Source organism: Argiope bruennichi, chromosome X2 (assembly GCF_947563725.1).
Source record: "Argiope bruennichi chromosome X2, qqArgBrue1.1, whole genome shotgun sequence".
NCBI lineage: Eukaryota > Metazoa > Arthropoda > Arachnida > Araneae > Araneidae > Argiope > Argiope bruennichi.
The window spans coordinates 111,473,021-111,482,864 of NC_079163.1; positions in this window are offsets into that span (position 1 = coordinate 111,473,021).

The window sequence follows — 9,844 nt, forward strand, 5'->3', positions numbered from 1 at the left end:
TTTTTTTTTTTTTTTTTTGTAGTCTACCTTTAAAACTTGATAGCCTTATCTGTAATGATCATAGAACAAAATTAAATAATTTGTTGAAAAAACTTCATATGAAATATATATATTAATGTCTTGATTACCAACAATGCAGGGAAATTTCAGGAATATTTTAATAAATAACAATGTAAATTATTTGAATTCCATTACAATGACGAAAAGTATTGTTGCAAAATATATAATATTTTTTAAAAATTACTAAAATTAGAGGAAAATTATAAGAAAATTAATTAGCATCATAGAAAAGTTAATGTTTTGAATTTTCAGATTGTATAAAATTCGTCTTTATGTTTTAATATTTTTTAAAGTTATGAAGTTAAAAACGCCAAAAAATCTTTCGAAATTAAGATTGAAACCGAAACTCAAAATTATATGATTAAGAAGGATTGACTTTCATTTGAAACGGCAGAGGGCAGTATTTCACATCGCCTCTAATTGCAGAGAAATATGCTGTCGTTACGGAAATACGAAGTATTACGTGAGTAGAAGTATCGGAACCGAGAGATTCTGAGTCTGCTGTTTTTGTTTATGGTTGCAATGCCGGTATTACAATTAAGACAGCACTTTCTAGTACAGAATCCCAGCAATGGTATAAAGCTTTATTTGGTTAAATGAAAAATATTTTGGAAAATGAGACTTTTGTATTCGTGGAAAAGCCAGTTAAGAAAAACTGTATAGGATGTAAATTTGTTTTGACGAAGAAATATAATCCAGATGGTTTCCTTCTGAAGAATAAAGCTCGATTTACGGATAGAGGATTTAGTCAAAAACCTGGCATTGATTTTGGTGAAACATTTGCATCAGTTCCACAACGAGGATCAATTAGAATTATGGCAGCTCTTTCAGTGCAGTTAGGTGCTGAAACTCATCAGTTGGATGTAGCAACAGATTATTTAAATGGAACATTGAATGATGAAACTTTTCTGGAATGTCCTGCCTATTTTAAGGAAATATTAGAAAGAATAATTAAAAACGAAAAATTCAATAATAATATTTTCTTAAGAGCTTCAAAAATGTTGAAATCTTTAAAGGAGAGTGATAAAGATATTCTTTTAAAGAAATCACTTTACGGTTTAAAACAGGCTGATACATGCTGGAATGTTAAGTTAAACCAAATTTTGAATAATTTTGGAGTGAAACAAACAATTGCAGATCCACTTGTTTATTATATTAAAAATGAAAAATTATTAACTGTAATTACGATTTATGTCGAAGATATACCTGTTTATTTCTGAGGATCCTAACATGTAAGAAAAATTCAAAGTCCATTTGAAGAAATAATTAGAAGTAAAATATACAGGTTTAGTTCAATATTATTTAGGGATAAATTTTCAACAAAAAGGTTGAATAGTGGCTACGAGCCAACAGAGAACTTTTGAACCGCTTTGATATGACTGAAGTTAAAACTATATCTTGTCCTTTGGATCAAGCATTCGTTTCACAAAATCTAATAAATGCAATACTGATGATTTTCCTTAACGTGAATTAGTTGGTTGGTAAATGTATCTTGCAACCTCCACAAGACCTTATTGCGAATACAGTTAGTAAATTTAGTCAATATCTGAATTGTTCTGATGACACGTATTGGAAAGAGGCTAAGCGTCTTACGATATTTAAAGAAAATAAATGATTTCGGTTTAATATTTAAATTTACAAATGACTCATTATATGGATATACTGATTCTGATTGGGCTGATCCGGAAGATCAATAATCATATATTGGATTTTGCTTTATTATAAGTGGTGACCTTGGTAGTTGAGAAAGTCGAAAAAAAGCACTCTCGCTCTGTTTTCTACGGAAGCAGAATACAGGTTACTTTCAAACGGTACTAAAGAATCTACTTATTTACGTTAATTGCTTAATGAATTGGGCGATTCTCATATACAATGTGTACCGTTGCTCTCTGACTACAAAGGAGAAATTAATTAACAGAGAATCCAGTGTTTCACAGGTGAACCAAGTATATAGATATAGGACATCACTTTGTTCGCGAAGCTTTGAATAATAAATGTATTTAATATAAATTTATTCTAACTGGAAATAGGGCAGCAGATGTCTTGAAAAAAGCATTACCTGTACAAAAGCTTTATAAATGCTTGGTAGCACTAGGTATTGAAAGTGTGAATGTATACTTCAGGTAAATGGATTGATATTGTGGGGAGGGGATATAATTTCACTGTCATTTCATTTACTCTTCGTATCTGCTGTGGACTGCTCTGAAAAGTGGCTCCACCTTGCATGGCAGTGCGCACCTCATTAGACAGATGCTCTTTGAATGTGTAAGATGAAGGACTTTTATTTTTATGTTCTTGTGATTGTGTTTTCTCTATGTCTGTATCCATTTATAAAGAGAACTTAAACTTACCTGCGATATTTCTTATCAATTGACTCTACACACAATGGTTCTTCAATGATAACTAACAATTTCTAGAAAATATTTCAACCATCTGCAGGTAACTATTTTTATAAATTTTATTTGCTATCTTTTTATTAAAAAGCTAAATTCATAAATAAAAATCTCAAGTCAAGTACTCTTGCATTAAGTGATTCGATTTCACTTTTATATCCAGCAAAGTTAGAGCAGTCAATGCTCCATAATCTCTTCTTCCTACCTTATTGCATTGATGATTCCTTGAAATTTATCTATACAAACATTAAACTTTTTAATGGAGGAGTTTCCTAAAAGTTTAAAAGGAAAGTCACTAAAATCCAGACTATCTCTTTTAAGTCAAACCACAAGAAATATTATTCTTTTATTTTAAAATATTAAAAAATGAGAAAATTCTAATACAAAAGATATAACTTGGAAAAAGTACAACACAAACAAATTTTAAACCTCTTTATTTTGCCACAAAAATATGTATTACACCGATCAGAATTTGAAGCAAAATTTTTTAATTTAACTTATTTTAGTTATACTGATTCAAATGACATTTATTAAACTACATTTAATAAACTAATTTAATGAAAAGTAAACAATTTAAATCAATTTTTTCATACATTTATGCATGCACATTCACAATTCTTTTAATAATTTTTTCACTTGACAATCTATTGCTTCTACCATGAACAAGTTTCTCTTCTGTTAAATACTTAGAGATTGCGACACGCTTCAGTTTTTTAATGCAGTTTTGCAAAACTCACTTTTCAAGTCTCCACTTCCATTGAAATGCAGCAATAAAATTGAATCTTCAAAGAAACAAACATCTCCCAAAAGAATTTCCTAAAAGTTAAGCTTAAGAGAAAATTAGAAATTTCTTCGACAATCACTCACACATGGAATTTTTATCTGTTTACAATGGTAACAAATTTAAAAGGAGTAAGGCCCAATTCTCATTATAAATAATAAATTAATTCATTGATTATTTTATGTAAACTAAATCCAAATGCTACAAAAATCAGGATTTTTTGCAATAAATTACTCAAAAATGTAAACTTTCAGTAATCTGTTCAACCATGAGAGCTCTAATTGGAAGTACATCAAAATTCTCAGTTAAAGAAAATTTATTAAATTTTTGATAGGCATAAAAACTTATGAAGATTCCACAATTAATATAATCTGTCTGTTATACATGGGTTGGAAAAACTATCTGCCAATGACTTTCTGTGTGAAGTAATTTATTTAAAATCCTAGACCACCGTCTAATAAAATTAAAGTATCGGTATCAGAATTACTACCTAGTGAATCAAAATATTCAAAAATTTTAAGTTTCAGTTAGCCGTAATTAAAGTGCAATGACAAAATTAATTGGTATAATTAACAAATCAAGACTTAAACTAAAAAACTCTAGTATTCAAATAAATTTAAGAACATCCTACCGATAAAAAAATAAAACTGATTAAAAGGATTCTACTGCTTTGCACTTTTTGAATTTGGCAGTTTACAGGGGGAAAAAATGCATCAATGATCAGAATCATAGTTTAATTTAAAACGTTACAATCAACTGCCAAAGCTGGAATGTTATTAAATGTGGGAATGCTATTGGACAAAATTTCATTATTTTTTGGCAAAATATTCCTATTTACCTTTATAGCTCTTGCTCGTTTACGGATTTTAAAAGAACACGATAATGTAACAGATTGTGGAACAGACAGTACAATTGAAAGAGATGGAGATGGTGAAAGAACATTAACCCCTTCAGAACCAGCTGGGTGGAGAACGAAGCGCTCCCACAGGCCCGAACACTCCGAAGCGGAGCGTCACCATGGGTCCACGCAGTTTTCGCAGTTAAGCCTAATTTTACAAAAAATTTCATATAAAATCATCACTTTAATGTAATGACTTCAATTTCACAAGTAACTTTTGTAATGTACTACTACTTAATATGTATTAATATAAAAATTATAGAAGAATAATTGAAATGAATGAAATAGAAATATTAATAGAATATGAATGAAATAAGCAACACACTTAAATTTTAACTATACCCCCGAAAACAAATTTTATACCCATGAAAACAAAACTATGACTATAAAAACTGTATAATATTTCACTCTTACCCCCAGCAACAGACATCTGAACGCAACGCACTTCTCCTAAGGAAAAAAAAGTCAAAGCAATCAACAAGAATGCCAGAGTCCCTATAAATTACACATGGACTTTCAGAGAGCCATTTGTTTATACCAATAAATCTATCAAATCTAGAAACGCAGAACAGAAACCAATGCCTGCTCGCATATGAAGATCAAATGCCATACAATTAGGCTGTTAAATATTTAACTCTTTTCACAATAAGAAGGCAAAATAGAACTGATCAAAAACATGCAAAATACTGTGTAACAATCCCGAAACTGCAAACAAAAAGATGTATTCCCACTACATAAACCAATAAGCATTCCATTCTTTTCCCGCTCGGTCATAATATAAACAGCCCAGAGCGAAATAAATCGTGGTTCTTCAAATGCCCAATCCTCTCGAAAGAGCCGAACACGTGCGATTGCTTACATGTTTAAATACCCCAGATCAAATAAAAAATTAAAAAAAAAAAAAAAGGTCAGAACGGAAAGCGTATATTGATAGTCAACACTCTGGGGGATATATTCCAAAGTTATAAGGGACTTCAAACGCCATTTAGCGTTGTTTAAAAATTTAAATAAAACGTTCCAAATAGAATAGCGCTGGCGTGAACGTGGGCCCATACAGATGGAAAAGCTCATCACGTATTTGATACCCCGGGCCGTGATGGGAGACTCGCGTGATCACGTATACGTGATCATAGTCCCCAACGGGTTAAGAGGTAGAGGTGTAAAAACAGATGAAGGAATCGAAAGAGGTAGCGGTGTAAGAACAATTGGAAGAGCTGAAAGCGGTGGTGGAAAAAATGGAATATATGGCATTACAGGTATCACAAACTAAATCTTACCTGCAAATGGAACTGCACAAGGAGGAGATGGTAGAAGAACAGTATCGAGCTTGTGCTGAGTAACAAGCCTGGAAGACTCTTGCTGCGGACAATAATGAGCGAGGATTGTTGAAGCCAAACATAAACGGTAAAGGTTGTAGGAACAGAAGGTAATGGGGGAAAATTAGTAGCATGAAAACAATGCTCCAAAACAAAACACTGGTGCCTTTCAATTTGGAAAAATCAAACAAAAACCATTTAAATGTATTGTTTATATACTGTACATGAAATTTGAAATTAAATTATGAAAAGCATTGACACAGTTCAATGCATTCATACATGCCTTTTTAGATGCCGATGCTTAGATGACTAAAATTTGGATAAATTACTCGAAAATTTTATGAATAAAACGAAATAATAAGATCTAATTAATGTAAGCAATAATTACCAGCCAAATTAGATGCAAAAAAAAAATAATAATACGATAAGCACAATACAATACAGTAAAAATTCTTCGTAAACTACTAGTTAACCCTAATTAGCAAGTTTATTATTAGTATTCTTAAATATCAGAAAAAATAAAATATATATAACAGAACTTGATAGTTAAAATAAATAATGGGAAATGTATATTGTTGAAACTGGTTAAAATGATAACAAATAATAATACTCTTGTCTTTAGCAAATGACATCAGAGCTAGTAACAAACGGTTCACTTCCTAAGAAACAAAAGAGAAAATGATAAATCAATTACCTCTATAGAGATGCATAATCCAAGAATTTTTGAATAACAAATATTTTAGCAATTGTTATTTTTAAATATTTATTCCAAATAACTGCTTATCAATCACACTTTTAATTAAAAATTATTAATTATTATTAATAATGAAATTTATTAATTGTAATTAATACTTATATAATTTATTTAAGTAAACTATGATTGATTTAATTTATCTATTTATGCTTACGATAATTACGTACAATATACTTGCCTATTGCAAACTTATATTTTACTTTAACATCGTATTTAAATGAAATTCGATTGGTTCCTCCGCTGACTTGCTGTTAAATTAATCTGAGAAATACCGTTTTATATCAGTTTTTAATCACCATGAATACAATGCATTTTATTTTTCAATATACGAGGTAAAAATATCAATGGTGATGAAACTTGAAATTCATTTCTTTCAAATCTTAATCATTTCACTTGAATTTACAGCTAGAGCTTTAAATAATTCTACTTCACTTCTGCAATTTTTCATAAGAAATCTGGTGTTTATCATGAGATTCCATGCGATACAAATAAATTTTTTTAAATGCACATTTTCTTTTCGATGTTATTTACTTTCCACATAAGAGTACCTCAAAAGTTATATACATAACTGATTTTATACCCATTTTGTAGGTTTCTTGCATTTTTAAAATTATATTTTAAAAAATATAATTTTCATGTATATAATGTATATTTTAAATCTGATTTTAAAAGATGGATGACGTGATATATTTACGCACAACTTGGAGAATAAGGTCAATTCATGTAACGTAAAATTCACATGTCATTTACTTCTGCGCATGGCATTTAAACTTTCATCTGCAACGCTTTTGTCGATGAGTCTGCCATTAACGTCCTCCGCCGCCGTATGAAGCGGGTCTTTTATTAAATATATGTTATAATTTTGAGTCCTTTTCTTTCCTCTTATTATCTGTTAAAAGGTGAAATATTGTTGTGTTGTTGGATGCTTTAATGCCAAACACAAGAGTGATTGTCGCGTTGAAAAAATTTTTAAATTTTCCTTTCAACAATACTGATTTGTTGAACGCTTGGGGTGTTAACTTTGAAAGAGAAAGTTTTAAGCCTTCTTCGAAGTCGGTGATGTGCTCCGGTCATTTTGAAGAAAATCCATTCAGTGTGTGTGTGCCCATTTACTAAATGTAGGACACTGAAACCTAAAGCTGTGCCAGTAATTTTTTTAAAAAAATCTTCGAAGAAAAAGTAATCGGTAAGTGAATTGCCGTCATAAAAAAAATGGGACAATCAGACAAACCCCTGAGCGCATTTCTAATTTACTTTATTGACATTTGATGAAATTTCTGATAATTTTGAATATCCTTAGAAGGTTTTAAAATGTTTTCATCAATATCACATTACATATATATACATGTCATTTAGCTAAGTGCGAAAATGCGAATTAAATGATTATTAAATTAATTCTAATTTCTGTGGAAGGCACTTTGCTTCTTCCCAGATTATTACTTTTTCTGAAATAATTGACAAGATGAGCAATATGCATGTGCAGGTTGAGGTTCGAACTCGCAACGTTAGGGTTCATAGCCGAGTAACAAAGCTACTAGACAAAAGTGTACACTCTTCTCCGGAAGTTGTTATCTGGCTTATGATGTTACCACCACATGCAGAATGAATTGCAAGAACTTCAAGATTCTGTAGGGAGAAATATCTTCATACCAGAGAATATTGAGGATGATTCGTGATGTCTATGGCGACAGAACATTCAACAAATAACTCTAAATGCAGTCGCGCCATTCTAAATTTATTGTGTGGTTCAGTGGTTTTAATTATATATGATCTAACATCTAAAGTCTATTTTCTAACTCTCAAGAATCAAAAATATCATGAAGCACAGCATGATATTTATTGACGAACACGAATACTTACACGAACACAAAGATATTCACCGTTATATTGCTAATTAAACATTACAAATCTGAATAAATAAGAATTAAAAAAAAAGGTATCAAAGTTCTAGAAAAAACTGCGCATGCGCCGGTTTCCATGGGAATGGAAGCTGAAAAGGGAAAAAGGTGTCTCTAACACGGATCAGTGATATTTAAATGAGAACAATGACAGGTTTTACTAAAGAAAGCTTTTTCTTTATATATTCTTTTTAATTCTGAAGCGGATCTTCAAAAATTGAATTTGCTTTCCCTTATACAAGTTTTTACATGATGTCAATTCTGTATTTGTTTTTTTACTTGCATGTTGTGTAACTTTCAAACACCATTAATTAGTATTAATTAATTTTTGTATTTGATTTTTAGTTTTTGGCATTATAATAAAATGCATTATGAAATCTTACTTTTTTATTATGAACCTTAAAGTTATCTGTTGCTTTTAGTAATTCATATCGTTTGGTTCTTTAAAGGTAATCATGTCTAATAACAAAAGAGAAATCTTTTTATTCTTATTAATGTTTTCTTTCTGATAATTATCATTATAGTTTCATTGCATTATTGATAAAAATTAATTTTCTGTGCATTTTTAACCTATAAAACGGTGTAAAATGTTTTTTATTCAATAATATGCTTTGATGATATTGCGGAAATAAGTCTTGTTTTTATTTTTTAATTAAACTTCAAATTGAAATTTCAGAAAATACGTTCTTAGAGACTTTCTTATATCCCTGAAGCAACTTCCTGCCACATTTCACGTTCTTAATTTCGATGATTTGTCAATTAGGACAAACCTCTAAGATTAGAGAGTTTCAATGGGAAACAGTATGTATACATCTGCATGAGTTAGAAAAAGAGAAAAAGCAAAAATCGTTAAATATAAAGAATCTAAATCCTAAAGAATAAAAGTTTTGAAAATACTTTTTCTTGTAAATTCTTTTTTGAAATTTTAAGTACCAGGTAAAGTAGATATTTTTATAAATACAAAAACTAAAATTTGTCGAGATTGGTCCAACAAATAACAATTTTCAAATGGACAAGGACATATAAAAAAACACCATGAAAGAAATCACAATCATTAAAAAATCTGAGGCTTCAAGTTAAAATGTCATGATATTTGGATTTTACGCAATGACTAACGTGATGAGGAAGAATTCAATATACATTGTATAGTAAATCCGTTTAATAAGTTGTACATGACATTGCACCAAAACGAAATATTAACAAGAACAATGATCAAATGTGTAACGAATAGAGAGGTTTCACTGTGAGTGTTTTTAGATCACTTGGGCACCAAATTCATCTTGCTATATTCATATTTTCTGTCTGTTGGACAAATCTGCGAATTTTTCTTTATTAATACATAAAAAGGTAAGCATACATACAGCAGACATAACTAAAGCAACAATTCACCCTCTTTGAATTCTACTGAAGATCTGTCATTTTTCGAAGTCGTAACAAGTATGAAAAAGTATGGATTTTCTATTGCCGCTTCGAGATAACCTTCCCAATATTTCAAAAACAATAATGCAAATTGTTGAAGAAAGAGGGGGTGGGGGGGATATTTAATTTTATTTTAATACGTGTTGACACTCCTCAAAATGTTTTCTTTGTCCATCTCGAAAAAATTAAGCACTTTTCATGACGCTACGCACCCTGTATAAACAAATTTGAGATTCTTGCTCTTGCAGTATGCTCCTCTGAGCATACTGCAAACATCTAAATCGCAATATTAATAAAAAAAATGTAATTATTTTATTAGTAAGTT